General features: G+C 37.3%; 1 pseudogene; it reads left to right on the forward strand.

Moving 5' to 3' along the window:
- The first annotated feature begins 13,536 nt into the window (after positions 1 to 13,536).
- LOC118753630 lies at positions 13,537 to 15,300 on the forward strand (annotated as a pseudogene).
- Positions 15,301 to 17,232: the final 1,932 nt, after the last annotated feature.

Raw genomic sequence — 17,232 nt, forward strand, 5'->3', positions numbered from 1 at the left:
AACGAGAAGGCCAAGACAAAAAGAGAATAAAAAAATTTCCCGCAGTGAATTTTCAGATTTTTAAAACGGTATAGTAATTTAATTTTTAAATTTAAATAAAGCATGAATACCCCATAGAAGTAGATAAAAAAATATATAACGGTAAAACTGGCACATACATAAATATATGAAATAATGCACTCAGGCGACGCCTCTAGCCATTGTGTGTCACAGATTTAAGTTATCGATGGAAATTTTTTTTCATCCCCCTTCCCCCCAAAGCCAAATCCTGGCTACGCCACTGTTGTGTACTATATCTATATACTTACATAGAAACAATATGAACAAAAATTATTTGAAGCGTTCGGACGTTCCGATTTTCAATTTCATTACAATCGGTAATCATATCCGAAAAAAAAATATATGCGACTGAGAAGAGTAACCAAAACTAGCTTTTGTACAAGAATGATTGAATAAAAGATTGCGCCCATCAGAGAGGATTTCGATGTTTGAAACTATCGATTTTTCGATGTTTTTTCCAATAAAACATCGATAGTATCGATACTATCGTGTCTTCTGGGGAATTATAACTTTGTGTTTAAAGTTAAAATCCAGATCAATTAACAAACATAATTTTTTTACGACTTACTTATTTCACTCACTCATTAAATAATTAAAAAATTAATTTGACTTATAGGTTAAGAGATCGAATGGGACTGACAAAATTATTTTTATGAGTGATAACTTCCATAAACACTTATTGGTACGCTTTTGCGTTAAAATTCAGCTAAACTGTTAAGATCACGCGTCATTTTCACAGACATTAGTTAACTACTATGCTAATATTAAACCATCACTTTTCATTTCACAGTATCAGTTTGACTAATGGTTGACTGCAGTTAACTAATGTACATCCATTACTAAACCAATAGCTAAAAACAGCTGTTTTTCTAGTAGTTAACTAATGACTGGGAAAATGGCCCTATGAGTTTATTACGCTTTAATTTGTATAAGCAGCGGATAACTTTGCTAATGATAGCAAATCTTCTAAAACCATCGATAGTAAAAAAAACATGGATGTTTTCAAAAAAATACTTTTCGTGATTCTGGCCATTCATGTACTTCTTCAAATCGTTATATCTCGGGCTCTACTCATCGTAGAGACTTCATCCCAACGTCGATTTGAAGATAAAGAAACGCTTTCTACATGATGGTTATGATTGTCCTAAAGTCAACTTATCTATTAACAGTTGAACTTTTTTAAGTTGATTTGCATAGTAAAGGCCGGTAAATTTGGGATTTAAAATTACACCATCGTAATCCTTGTTTAATTCTGTATAAAAAACATGTTCCAAAAAATTGGAGTTTTTCAAGAACTATTTTTAAAATATTTTTTTTTTATGACAACAATGAAGTCTCTACGATTAACCGCATCCGCGATGTAACAATTTGAAGAAGTACATGATTATTTAATCAGAATCTCGAAAAAATCCAAAATTTGACAGATCATATGGGTGACGGGTAATAAGATCAACGGAAATAAAGTCAATTACCTTTTTAAAAGCGAAATAAAATCCATTGACATTATTGCTCTTTCAAACATTAAATTTGCTTAGCTTCGCGGCGGCCCCCGGCCCCCTTTCCCGTCTCCCACCGTGCTGTAACGCAGGTAGATTTATTTGTTGTATACGTTGAAATAAAATTTTTATATATTTTAAACATCGAGGGCTTATATTCAATAATACCCTCTTTCTGCACACTTTCCGCAAAGATGATATTCTGATATAAAAATCCACCTAAGCTTTAACTGTCATCGGTGATATTAATGCTACCTCATATAAAGACAGGTAATAAGTCCCAGATGGTTTCTAAAATCACAAATTAGTTTTTGAGAAAATAGGAGATAGAGGGTATTAATGATTTCAAGCCCTCGATATTTCACATTTTTATATTTGTAAGTAATTGGAAGCAGCGATGCCAACTTGGCTCAAATCGTGCCATTTGTCCCTATTTTACTTCAAATGGCACTTAATTTTTCAATTTGGCACAAAGTTCCAAAATGGCACTTTTGTAAAAAAAATAACATTTCAATACATTGTTGTGAAATCTGCGTGCACTTCTTTTTCTCAACTAAAATTTTCTAATTTATAAAGGCTATTCAACTGGTTTATCTTATTTTATCATTTCACTTTTGTTTTGAAAATGTGGCTTTATTTTATTGCTAAATGTGAATGATTAAAAGGAATGGCACCTTGTTTGGCACTTTTATTTATCTATTTGGCACACTTTGGCACTTGTTTATCCTCAATATGGCACCTCATAACTAAGTATAGTTGGCAGCCCCGATTGGAAGATTTCTGCTGTGTTTTGGCAACAACTTGTCTGCAGTAAAAAGCATATAATTTGTGTTTCAAAAGTGTGTGAAAACCAATAAATTAATTTACATGATCTCGGTTCCGATATTAAAAAATCAATAATTGTTTATACCCGCATTTTGGCACATTGGCTTGAATGTGCCATCTAATAAATAGTGCCGTCGTTCGCCTTGCTTTTAAATGATGTCACAAATTGCTGGCGGAGACATGAATACAGTGTAAGAAACTTCCTTTTCTATAATTGTTTCCTTATAGAAAGGTTGGTTTTCTTTATGCTAATTTAAAACACAGAATTCTTTCAGTGTTCCAAAAACCCCGGATTTTGGACATGGACTGTTTCTTCAATTTATTTTTGTGGAAACGAAACATGTTTTGCAAGATCTGGATCATTTCTACACTCTTTCTTCAAATATTTCTCGTATTCCAGCTGTGCTTTGCGTTTCGTTTTTCGCACCGTGTTTTTACATATTCGTAATTTAAATCTTCTATATTAATAAAAACGTTGTGTTCGTATGTCACGGTCGTCAAAACTCGAGAACGGCTGAACCGATTTGAATAAGTTTTTTTTGTGTTATTCGGTATAATACCAGAACCAATGATATTGCAAAACATTGGAGGGTTGCCACCTATTTGAAAATTTTTAAGCCCAATTATATTGATAAAATAAATAAATTATTATGGGTATCAAATTAAAGAGGTTTAAGAAAGATATCTGTTGGAAGTATTTTGGAGAAGGGTTGCCACCAATTTTTAAATTTTAACTCAGTTAAATTGATAAAGTAAATTAAATATTGCTATGTGGGTATCAAACTAAAGAATTTTAAGAAGGCTTACAGTCGAAAATATTTTAAAGGAGGGTTGCCACCTGTTAAAAAATTAAGCGCAATTTTATTGATAAACTAAATGATATATTACAATATAGATATTAAATTCAAGAGGTTTAAGAAAGATAGCTGCTGGAAATATTTTTGAGTAAAATTGCCACATCTTTGAAAATTTAAACTCAGTTATTTTGATAAAATAAATGAAATACGGTAATTTGGGTATCAAACTTTAGATTTTTAAAAAGGCTTACATCCGAAAATATTCCTGAGGAGGGTTGCCACCTGTTTGAAAACTTAACTCAATATAATTGAAATAGGTAACAAATTAAAGAGGTTCAGGAAAGAAAACTTTAGGAAATACTTTTGTGGAGGATTGCCACCTATTTGAAAATTTTATCTTAGTTATATTGATTAAACAAATGAAATATTGCAATGTGGGTAGCGAACTAAAGAGTTTTTAAAAGTCCTGCAGTAGAAAGTTTCTTTGAAGAGGGTTGCCAACTGTTTGAAAATTTATCTCAATTAAATTGGTAAAATAAATGAAATGTTACAATATTGATTTAGAAATCTATATTTATATATATAAAAATGTTGTGTTCCTTTGTCACGGTCATCGAAACTCGAGAACCGCTGAACTGATTTGAATATTTTTTTTTTGTATTGTTCGGTATCATAGCAGGATCATTTATATTACAAAAATAAATAAATGAAGTACTTCAATATTCAGATTTCCAGCTGAAAATATATTTGAGGAGGGTTGCCACCTGTTTGAAAATTTAACTAAATTTGCATAATTGATAAAATAATGACTTATTAAAATATAGGTATTAAATTAAGGAAGTTTAAGATAGATGACTGTTGGAAATATTTTTGAGGAGAGCTGCCACCTTTTTGAAAATTTTAACTCGAAAGCTTAGTATGCTGCACTAACGAAAAATTAGTCTCTTGTCAAATATGTTTGATTTATTATTATTTTTTTATGGATATGTGCAAATGTAGAGCGGGTACGGACGATGTGTGGTGGCTGACGGCCGTTCCTGGTTGAATACGGGAAAATAAGTACCCGCGCTCTTTTCAATAGAATTGAGTTCAACCTCAAAGCAGTAAAACTGTTTGGAAGGGAAGTTAAAAAATATTTAATTTGGCGGGAAAAATGTATGACAGTTTCTAATAAATACATGTGTACATGTATGCGTACATATGTACATATAATATTAAGCATTAGGGTGGACCGTTTTGGATTGATTAAATAAATGAAATATTGCTATGTGGGTATCAAACTAAAGAGTTTTAAGAAGACTTACAATCGAAAATATGTTTGACGAACAATGTGGGTGTCAAACGAAAGGTATTTGAAAAATCTTGATTTGGAAATGTTTTTTATAGGATTATCACCTATCTAAAAGTAAAGACTGAAAATATTGAAATTAAATGAAATATTACATAACTGGTTCTAAACGAAAAGTATTTGGGAAAGCTTTACTAGGGAATTTTTTTAAATATTTCCACTTATCCAAAATCCGAACATTGTAAATAAATATAGAATTTACAACATCTTATCAAAGGAAGTGATCATATTATCAACGAAGAGCTGGTACACAAATTACTTAATGTAAAAAATTCATAAACAAGTAATTTTTAAGCAAACCACACACCGACTCCAATTCTCATATAAAAGTGTAATAGTACCGTTAATTTTTTCATGATCCAATGATCGGATCTAAACCAAATTATTATGGGATCACCTGGAAATCGGTTGACGTGGTCCAAAGTTATGCGGTAACATGCATAAACAAAAATCCGACGAATTGTAACCTTCTCTTTTTTTTGAAGTCGGCTAAAAACTACGGAAACAAATAACAAAAGGATAAAAGAGTACCGAAAACAAAAAACTATCGCATGAAAGCTGTTTAAAAAATACTTAATGAAAACATAAAATTGTTGACACCATTCCCTAGCATTATAAATCAGTCAACTTTTAATCGTAAGCAATTTCGTTTGGTTCGCCAAGGCCTACTACGTATATTGCGAGTAAAGAAATTTTGAATAACATGAGATAATATTATTATGATTATGATTATCATTACTATTGTGAACTCCTATTCCCAATCAAGGATTCCCAAATTAAAGCGAAAGCAGAAGAGCATTTACGATCGCATGATGCAAATGTTAAGATAATAAGAGCTGCAGATCTGAACCATGTACGAACATTTTTTTACAAGGGCGTGTAGTTTCTGGCGTGTGCCGATGACATCGACATCAACGGTAACAAAAATAGCGAAGTCTCTTCTGCCTTTTCCAAGCTGGATAAGGAAGCAAAGCGAATGCGCCTGGTGGTAAACGAGGACAAGACGAAGTATCTCCAGTCACCGCGTTCGCGCCTTGGAACCCACGTCACTGTTGACAGTTATAATTTCGGGAAAGTGGAGAATTTCATTTACTAGGGAACCAGCACTATCACCGATAAACATATCAGCATGGAAAACCCACGCAGAATTACTCTTGCCAACAGGTGCTGCTTGGACTGAAGAGGCAATTGGGGAGTAAAGTCCTTTCTCGACGTACAAAAACCGCACTCTATAAGTCACTCATCATGCCCGAGCTGTTATATGCCGCTGAAGCTTAGACAATGACAACATTTTTTGAGGCGGCTCTTGGAGTATTCGAGAGAAAGATCTTACGGAAGATATACAGGCTTCTACGCATGGGCGACGGGGGTTACCGTAGACGATGGAACGATGAGTTGTATGAGCTTTACAACTAAATGTACATAGTGCAGCGAATGAACATAGAGCGGCTCCGCTGGCTTAGACATGTCGTTCAATAGGAACCGAAGTTTCAGGTGTAAAAGAATTCAACTCGTAAGCCGATGGTGGTAGCAGACGAATAGGAAGCACCGATTGCAATGGAGAGACCAAGTTGGCACAGAGAGAAATGACTGGCGTTCTTTGTGGAGCTCGGCCAAAATGGCTTAGGCGGTTACAAAGCCAAAGTAGAAGAAGAATATGCAAATGATAAATGACAGAGTTGGGGGACCATTTTCTTGGATGCGCCAGGAGGACCTAGGAAAATATTCCTTATCAGATGGATTCTGGCGACGGTTCGATCAAAAAATTACATTACCTTAGCTATCGCTTCGTCTGGAATTGCTGCGACATTATTACCAGGTGGAAAAATTGCCAATTCAGCTCTTTAGCTGCCATTGAACATATAAATCTTCGAAACTTCCACGTGTAATATTTCCAGAGCATCCGGTATGGAAAAAGTTTACCAAAAAATTAAATTCATTGTTTGGGATGAGTGCGGTATGGAAAAATTTTACCAAAAAATTAAATTCATTGTTTGGGATGAGTGCACCATGGCACATAAAAAATCGTTTGAGGCTTTTGATCCATTGTGCGGGATTTGCGTGGAAACGTTCAACCATTCGGGAATGCACTGATATTGCTCGCAGGAGATATTACGAAAACATTGTCTGTAGTTTCTCGATTAGCACGAGAGATAAATGCTTGCCTGAAATAGTCAACATTGCGACAAGACGAACATACTACACTGCAGCTGAAGTATTCGCGCCACAATAACTGGACATTGAGAACGCAAAGCTGCCAGTCAATGAGAGATTAAGACGAATTTTATGGCCTGATAATTTTTGTAAATTAGAAACATCGAAGGAATGTTTCTTTATTAAGAAAATTAATTTTAGGAATCACGATTGGCTCAGTGAACGGGCTATTCTTGCTGCGAAGAATAAGGAGGTCTATCAACTAAATAATAGTGGTATTGACAACAGTCGTTGCTTGAGCTGATCAGCTCTTTTACCAGACTGCCAGACCACTTGCTCACTTTGGTGAATACCACTAATGTTATTCAATCCAGAATTCAACGCGAGGAAATAGCATGTACGTCGATAAATTTTTGAACTCGATTGATCTTCCAGGGAGACCCCACATACCGAAATTGAAAATAGGTGTGCCAATTATCATTTTGCGGAATATTAATCAGCGAAAACTCTGCAACGGAATGCTACTCGCAGTTAAGAAATTGATGAAGAACGTAATGTAAGCAAAGATTTTAACGTGGCCTTTCAAAGGTGAAGAATTCCCATGATTCCATTTAATGATGATGATTCAATTTAAAAGATTGGAATTCCTAGTTCGATTGACATTCGGAATCACAATCAATAATGCTCCAGGTCGAACTTTGGAAAAGTATGGTTTAGATTTAGATTGCTTCTCAGATGTTGCGTGTTCCTGTGTCGGCAAACCGGATATCCTTGATATCTATGCAGAGAATGGAAAAATAACAAATATTGTGTGCACACGAGTACTTATTACATAACCAAACACATATGAAACGTGTGCTTTGTTTCGTTAATAATTTATCGTCCATATAACAGAAATATGCCACAGCAAAGCGTGGCAGGGTACAGCTTTTTTTTTTTTTTAATAAAATCAATTGGTGATAGTTCATGATTGTGTGTGCATTAATATCACCACACTGAGGATTTGGCAATAACCTTTGTCATCTATTAAAAAACAATACTTACGGGGCAATGTTTATTGTAAGAACAACATTTTTTTTATGAATCGATATACTTTAAGCATTGTTGACGCTATTTCCATTTGTATGAGGAAATATCGTCAATGACTTTATTTCCAAATTTTTCCGAATCCCTGTTTTAGATGCCTTAGTCAGCATTATTAATTACATTGTCCATACAGTGAGTAACTTTAATATTCGGTTTATTCATTAATATGCCTTTTATACGAAATTTCTACAGGAAAAATTAGAAAAATTTCATTTATTTCTCATCATAGTTTATGGCATGTATTTCCTTTTATGGTACGCTACTTCACTGCTAAAATGTTATGGCTAAAAACCGAAACGAAACCAAAAACGCAAAAAAGTCAAAATTTCACACAAATTTAACATTCGGGTTTTTTAATAATGCAACCAAATATTTGCAAATAAATGTATCAAATTTTAGGGAATAATATTTAATGCTAAACCTGTAGCTTTAATAACATCACTTACACGTTTTGGAATATAATTAATTAATTTTAGTGTATAGCCTTGCCCGATTTCCACCCATTCTTCCTGCAACCCTTCTTTTAGCTCCCTCCGAGAAGTTATTGACTTCTTTAGAACACGCCGTCCAAACTCGTTCCACGAATTATCGATGGGGGGCATGCCAGAAGATTACGGAGGCGTAAAAATCAGTATAGGCCAATTGGAAAGCTGACATTTAACACTAAATATTATTCCCTAACATTTTATGCATTTATTTGCAAGTATTTGGCTACATTATTAAGAAAACCGAATATTAATATTGTGTGAATTTCTGACTTTTTGCGTTTTTGGTTTCGTTTCGGTTTTTAACCATAACATTTTAGTAGCAAAGTAGCGTACCATAAAAGGAAATGCATGCCATAAACTATGATGTGAAATAAGTGCAATTATTATAATTTTTCCTGTAGAAATTTAGTATAAAAGGCATAGCAATGAAAAACCCGAATATTAAAGTTACTCACTGTACGTGGAAAGATTTTCCGAATTTTGCAAGCTCCTATTACAGTAAAATTAAATAAACAATTGTCTAATTAAATACAGTATTGAAAATATGCTGAGAAACACAACAGCGAACAATAGATTTGCTATGACATGCTATAACAGTAGGGGTGTTTTCGAAGTCTTGCACGTTGCACGAGTTGCACAAAATGCAAAAATACTCTTCCAAATTCGGAAGAGTACGTATTTACGCGCCGGCGTCTTTGGATTTTTAAGGCGCTCGCTCGTAAAGAAAATAAAGTGAAAAAAAACAACAGCGTATTAGTGTTTAATGCTTAACAATAATAACAAATGTTTGATTTATTTGTTGATAAAAATGTTTAATAACAAGTAAGAAAGTCTAAGTTCGGGCGGAGCCGAACATTAAATACCCGGCGCAAGTATTAAATATATGTTTTCCACCTTTCCGAAAGCTACCGCTACATGATAAGCCGGGGTGTATACATTTTAAGTAAATTAGCGTCCTTAAATTTCGAAATATTGAAATTTCAAGCATATCTGAAATTTACCGTTATATGAAAAGCGGCCTCAATTTTAGTCCGATTTCAACAATTTTCAACGGTTTGCTTTTATGTGGCAAGCACAATAACCATACCGAGCTTGGTACAAATTGCTAGAACGGTTAGCGAGATACATATATGTGATCACAAGTGGGCGGTGCTACGCCCATTTTCCAAAATTTTGTCATAAACGTATTTCTTGGTAAAGAATTGTTGCAATCATCAATTTTGAATAAATTAGCTTCAATATTTACTGATTTATCGAAGATTTTGTATTTCTCGAAATTACCGTTATATGGGATGTGGGCGTGGTTATTGTCCGATTTTAGAAATTTTCGGCCAATTGGTATGCTGTACCAGGACCAACAACTACGCCCAGTTTGGAAGAAATTGGTGTAGCGGTTACCAAGATATACACATGTAACCATAAGTGGGCGTGGCTACGCCCATTTGCCAAAATTTTGTAATATTCTTATTTTTCGTCTAAAACTCATTGCAAATATCAATTTTGAGTAAATTATCTTCAGTAGTTACTAAAATATTGCAGTTTTTGTTTTTCTGAAAATTACCGTTATATGGGAGGTAGGCGTGGTTATTGTCCGATTTTTAAAATTTTCAGCCATTTAGTATGCTGTACTAAGGCCAACAACTGTGCCAAGTTTGGAAGAAATTGGTGTAGCGGTTACCAAGATATACACATGTAACCATAAGTGGGCGTGGCTACGCCCATTTTCCAAAAATTTATAATATTCATGTTTTCCGTCTGAAACTCATTCTAAGTATCAATTTTGAGTGAATTATCTTCAGTAGTTACTAAAATATCGCAGTTTTCGTATTTCTTAAAATTACCGTTATATGGGAGGTAGGCGTGGTTATTATCCGATGTCGCCCATATTCAATACCATCCGTCCCACGCCCAAAAGAAGTTCACGTACCAAGTTTCGTTAAGATATCTCAATTTTTACTCGAGTTATCGTGTGCACAGACGGACAGACGGACGGACGGACGGACGGACGGACGGACGGACAGACAGTCACCGCTTAATCGATTTCTCTTTTCATTCTGATCATTTATGTATACATTTGTCTATATCTATCTCGATTCGTTTTGCCTGTTACAAACAACCGTTATGTGAACAAAGTTATAATACCCTTGTGCACAAGTGCGCTCGGGTATAAAAACAGTGTGGATTGAAAATAGAGATTTTGCTAATAGCTTGATGAGATTACCTTGCCGACGTGGTGTGGTGGCTGGCTGTCGCTATGCTGGTCTTCTAGGAAGTGAAGGAGTGCCAACAAACGAAAAAGGGTTTGAGCCCGCCGAACAGTAACCTTCGTTGAGTTTCCCCTCAACTTAGTTACCGTACGGCGGGGCATATTGTTAAAGGCTGGAATGTTAGCCGTATCTTATATATGTGTGTGTGCACTCAAATACAAAATTATTTAACGCGCATTAGGGTGGTGCAGCATATTTAGGTATGGGCCTAAACATACCGCCCCCCTTGCGATACGCAAACTATAAAAACGGAGTACGGAAGGTACCCACCATGCCACGTCAGAAAAGATAATAAGTTTGACGGTAACCACTAGAGACTGGAAGTGCTCCAGGTTGCACTTAGTTCTCGCTCGCCACACCCAGGTTGCACCGCCTCTTCCTAGATAGCTATTGGGAAATTAAATAGAGAGTTAAAAAGAACAAAATGGACGTAGTTTTGATTTTCAATGCACTTTATTGCGTGTATTAATCAACTAAGCACTCTAATTTGTTTTTATTTTTGGTAAGCTCCGGAAACCACTAACCCAAATATGGTTTCCTGCGTCAATAAGCCACAGACCGAAGATGGCGGGGTCCCTGTTAGCATGACCTGGGCGTATACATCGACGCCTAGAGTCAGACGGATCGGGGTAGCCCGGTAAAAATTTGGATCGGCCAACCGCATAAACTGAAATGGCGCGGCAGCCGCGGGGTCTATGTCCGTTGTCGGGCTCAATCGGTTGTGTTGTGCCATGATTGTCGCCTGAGTTGTTACGCGTTCCGCGACACCGTATTTTCCTCTGTGTACTAGCGAGCATCTCCGGTTTCGTCCAGAACCTCCGTGTTCTAATTGTAGGTCCCGCGCCAGGCTGGCGTCGATTACCGTGCTGGGCGCGCAGGGGTCAATTATTGCGCGGACCAGGTGCAGGCGTCCACCAGACTCGATTCGAACGATGGCGGTCGGTGCAATCGGCTGAAAAGAGCGTAAGATCGGTGGAGCCATCGTACTGTTGTCTGTGCGACCGGTTCGAAACCCCAGTCGTCGAACGGCTAGAGCCGCATCCTGCTCTCGGTTCTGCTCTCGTGGTCGGCGATATGGTGCTTTCCCAACAGTCTTACGTCGAGACAAGCGGAAAGGACCAGTTCCTGCGCCATCACGACTCTTACCGTTGGGATATGGGGGCGGTCGGAAAGAACTAGTTTCCGAGCCACCCGGATGCTGTGATTGGGACTGGGCAGGCTGTCTGAAGGACCCAGTTGCAGAGCTGCTCTCCCTTGGCTTCTCATGTTCGAGTGGTGGTCGGAAAGAACGGGTTTCCGAGCCGCCACTTACTTCTACAGGAGCGACCTCAGTCGTAGCTTCTTCCATCTCTGCCTCCTCGACCTGCTGAGCCTATGACTTATAAGGTTCTTCTATGTGGATAGATAAGGCACCCTGGGAACTGTTGCCATCATCCTCTATATTGCGTGTTGGCTGCCTCCAATTATCGTTGGTCTCGATATGGAGCGAAGTATGATGCTTCTCACGGCACCTGTGACATCTGTCGGCGCTAGCACAATTCTGCAGACGGTGGAATGGCGAGAGGCAGTTCGGGCAGTAGCGGTGTATGAGGATCGCTCGCAGTCGTTCTTCTGCCGTCTTACCGCAGTAGATGGGGCAAAGTCTTATGCCGTGGTCTTTGTCGCACAAGCGACAGGCGATTGGAAACTCCTCCGAGCTCCTCTCAGTTTTCGAGCGCAGTGCTGAGAATCGGGTCATTCTGCAATTTGTAGTATTTGGTTGACCAAACTTCTATTTGGCTTTGAATTTCTTATGGTTGGGTGGCAAGTGGCGTGTATTCTTGCATTTGCTATCGTACATATGTATAGAAATGTTACATAAAATATTAACATGCGTTTAACTCCAGCATTATAAATTCCCTATGAGGTGCCTGGTGTGGCCGTAGCATTACTGTAATGCTATTCAGGTTGTTTCTAAGTGGCGCTCGTGATATTGAGCGACGTACCAGTGTTATATTTACGCGCTTGCGCCTTTGGAATTTAAGGCGCTCGCACGCAAGAAAAAAAATAGACGAGAATATATGTATCTATATGTATGGGGATATATGAATATTATCTTATTTCGTGAGTTTCCATTTCTAATTATTTATTCGTTTTATATTGATGCATAAATTTAATCATTTTAAATTTCCTAATTCATTCGGGGCCAATTCAATGCCACGCAGTGTGTAAGTAATTCGGGGCTAATTGAATGCCACGCAGTGTATACTGACAGAATAATTCGCCAATATCGTAGAAAATGGGTGAAAAACATGGTGGTGGTGTTTTGTTATTAATCACCATAGCCTCCTACCCAAAAAAAAAAAAAATCCCATTATTTTTCATAATGGTGCGAAACTTGACTAAACCGATTCATAAAGAATTCAGTGTTGCCACAAAGTTTTTAATTTTTTACCAAATCTCAAACAAAAAAAAATACCAAGCTCAGAAAAAAAAATTACCAAATTTTTATGAGCATAACATTCGTATAACTTAGGTAATTATTTTGGCAGCGACGGAACTACACCACGTCTGGAATTGTGGCCCGCTTAGATCTATTCATATTTTTTTTTAGTGAAATATCAGTTGTTCCTCTTCTTCTATGGCAAACTCATAAAAATTCATGATGCCGCTGCCGCGTTCAAAAAAAGTCATATCACCAACAACAGAGCGTTTGGATAATGAAGATGAACAATTTACTTCAACAACCACTTTCAATTTTTTTTTTTTTTAAGGTGTAGACACATACATATGTATGTATGTAAGTACATAAGCAAATTTTTTGTTTTGAACAATTGTAAAAAGCTTCAAAGTTAAAAATTTTTATAATGAAAAAGCAAAGCGGCAACGCTGAAAGAATTGTGTTTAGTTAAATGGTCTCGTTCCAGCCTCATGCCCGGTAGAGGGCTGCGTGCTGTCATCAAAGAGTGTAGATTACACTTTACGTTCTTTGTTGACACTTCATTAATGGGTATTGCGGCCGACGTTAATCATTTCCACAATGAACACGAGGCCAGCAACGGGGTAAGTAGTGCAATTTGTAAATAGTATTTATTAATAAATAATCTTTGCATCTAGGACTATAAGGCTAGAACTTAATCATTCAAACCTGGGTTATTTCACGGTAATCGATGCTGTATTACTAGGCGGGAGGAAGGTGAATATTGGAAGTGCGCAACGAGTATTCGACTCCTATGAACGGCAACGCAAATGTTCGATTTTGCGGAAATTACAAAGAATTCAATTTCGACCCAATATTAAGGACAATTATCATAACCACTTGAGAGAATTTTTTGCCAACGATTTAAATAAAGTATATATACGTATTAACCAATAGTAGAGAAATTATGACCGACGAGTTACATTCCGAGGAGTGCAAGACAACGATTGGACTCAAAGACATGCCGTTTGAAATTATGTTGAAAATATTCAGCTACTTGGATTTAATATCGCTGTTCTTAGTTGGACAAGTGTCGAAATTCTTTTATGACGTATCGACTCATCCATTGTTGTACGGCGAATTGAACCTAAAACCGTATTGGCATCGTACAACAAACGATCTATTATGTACCTTGGCAACGAGAGCTACTGTGCTGAAAAAGTTGGATTTATCGTGGTGTGGTTTGTTTAACACGATTTCCCCAACTGAATTTAAGAAATTTATTCAACAACGAGGAGACAGTCTAATATGCTTAAGATTGGATTCGTGTAAAATTTTAAACGCCAGCTGTATTGAGACATTGGGAATTGTATGCGACTACTTAAGGGAAATTTCCCTTCGAAATTGCTCGACGGATTCCCCGCTGCTTAACTTTTCTTGTCTGACAAATTTAAAAAACTTGGAAAGATTAGATTTATTTCAAACGGTAATCGTACCTGAATTGGTTTTAACCATGCTAGAAAACAATCGAAAGTTAAAACACTTGAATTTGGCATTTTTCGGAATAGCAGTTAATATGGACGTTGTGGCTCAACGTATCGGCCAATATAATCATAATCTGGTTTCTTTGGATATGTGGAAATCCCGTTTTCTATCCGCTGCTGGCTTAGAGACATTATCCAAGTGCTGTGATTTGGAGGAAGTTGATTTCGGCTGGTGTTTGAGGGAGGTCTCTCTTGGAGATAGTCTGAAGCAATTGTTGTTAAATTGCAAGAAACTCAGAAAGCTATTCTTAGCCACCGTGCGAGGAATAACCGATCGTGATGTGGAAAACATTGCAAACTTTTGCTCCAATTTGGAACAGTTGGACTTGATGGGTGTTTCAGGGATATCTAAAGAGCGCTATTATGAGCTTTTGATGAAATGTAGAAAGCTACAGTTGCTTGACTTAAGCTTCTGTGATAATATTGATGGTGAAGAGATTGCGTATTGGGCCCGAACTTTTAAAGTTAACATCAAATGCAGTCATATTTCGTAGGGAAGACGCCGTTATCCGTCTAATTCGTAAATTCCAGCCACATCTACATTGTCGAATCCAGTTTCTTGTCGCGAATATTTTGTGGCGCCCTTATACCGCCAACTATTTCAACTATTCGAGCCCGTTGAAAACACCCTGCATCGTACTCTTCTCGACGGCTTAACTTTTATTGCAGTTGACGCATATTTACCTTGAGCACGGAACGACTCGTCGCTTACCCGTATGAAACGTCTGTCTGACGGTTGGAATTTGGAATTGTGGGTGAGTGAAGAAATTTTTCTATTACTTTTGATGTATCCAAAAACCGCAGTATACAGCAGCCTGAACATCTTTGAAGTTTGCTAACATAACAAAAGATGTTTTCAAATTTTCAATCTCAAATAAAAGAAAATTTGAATATTTTCATCTATTTGTTTTTTTTGTTTACCTTTATTTGGCACTTGAGTTGATCTCAAACTTTAAATTTTATAAAGTAGACACTTCAAAAAATAAATAATGGCCGACGAATTGAGCGAGCGGTTTTACCTTCAAACATTTGCATCATGGTATACAGTAAACCAACCATTAAGAACATGCTTATTTGATAATTAATACATGAAATATTATGAACGTATAGGATTTTTGTAATTAACCCATAGGCAAAGACTAATGCAAAAGTACCCACAAATGCTTGTTGATATATTCGAAATGTAAATTTGAACAGCAAAATTCGAAAGAAAAAATAATAATATAAAAACAAACGTATTTTTAATAACTACGTGAGAGGTGGGCATGGTTATTGGTAGATTTTGCAAAAAATTTAACACTAACCTAAAGTATACCAAAAGCAACCTGACACCGACTTTCGTTAAAATATCTAAGTCAGCCCACCATTATTCACTCCAAGTTGTGATCGGAACACGGTTTGACTTATGTAGGAACTGCGTCCGGTCACAATCATTTACACCTCACGCTTGATTTGCTTGGAATTTTGGTTTTATCGTCACTTTATTTTATGTGGCTTGATAATATTTTTCACAAGCCTGAACAAGTTGTTACCCATTTTGCGTTCAAGCAACTTTGGATATTTAAAAAATATATTTATGTATATTGTTACACATCTTATAACATTAAGACGTTCCTTTTAAACAGTTCTTGTGTGCTATCTGTAACACTCAAATTGGATGCGCATACGTATATATATTTATATGTATTGGGGTTCATCTTAACTTTGAGTGTTCCGCATCTCGACTCCCTCGTTGCAGGGCGGGAGTAGAACCAACTTTGCAATTGGTCTTGTAGTTTGGTCCTTTGCCGTATCAACGTCAACTACACGTATTCGGTTGTCTGGACCAGGGTGTAGTTTGGCTATTCTTCCAAGTCTCCATTCATTGGGTGGGAGGTTTTCTTCTTTAATGACGACTAGGTCCCCTTCTTTCAAATTGGCTTGTGGATGTTTCCACTTGACGCGTTTCTGCATCTCGGTCAGGTACTCCGATTTCCATCTTCTGCAGAAAGTCTGGTGTAATGCTTTCAATTTTTCCCAACGGTTTATGATAGAGGCCCGAGGCTCGTTTACGTCGATTTCTGGTGGGGCAAGTAGATGCCCACCAATAAGAAAGTGCCCTGGGGTAAGCGGCTCCAAATTTGATGGTTCGTTGGATGATGGACTAAGTGGTCGCGAGTTAAGACAAGACTCAACCCGGCATAGAAGAGTACTAAACTCTTCAAAAGTGAATTCCACCCATATGAGGGGCTGCTGCAGGTATAAAATGCCACGATAGAGCTTGGTGGCAGTATTTAGACAGGGCCTGATTGCGCGAGTCGGCCACGAAGGCTTTAAATTCGGATCGCAAAGACCGAGAGGCTCCGACAAAGTTAGTTCCATTGTCGGAGTAAATATTCTTTGGGCACCCTCGTCTAGCAATAAATCTGGCAAATGCTGCTAGGAAAGAAGCAGTACTAAGGTCACTAGGGGCTTCCAGGTGGATGGCCTTAGTCGAGAAACAGACGAAGAGACAAACGTAGCCTTTTGACAGACGACATCCTCGACCGCGGTAGGTTTTAATGTCAAAAGGCCCCGCGAAATCTACACCGGTGTTTGTGAACGCACGCGAAAATGTAGTGCGTTCAGTTGGAAGATTCCCCATAAGCTGGGTTGATGACCGTTTCCTGTGGATCGTGCAGATTTTACAATTGTGGATGATGGACCGTATCATATTTTTTACTCGCGGGATCCAGTATTGCGTACGTATACGACGCAGCATCAGTTGGTTTTCCCCGTGTAAGGAGATTT

Source organism: Rhagoletis pomonella, unplaced genomic scaffold (assembly GCF_013731165.1).
Source record: "Rhagoletis pomonella isolate Grant_MI unplaced genomic scaffold, Rhpom_1.0 Rhpom_scaffold_02691, whole genome shotgun sequence".
Classification (NCBI taxonomy): domain Eukaryota; kingdom Metazoa; phylum Arthropoda; class Insecta; order Diptera; family Tephritidae; genus Rhagoletis; species Rhagoletis pomonella.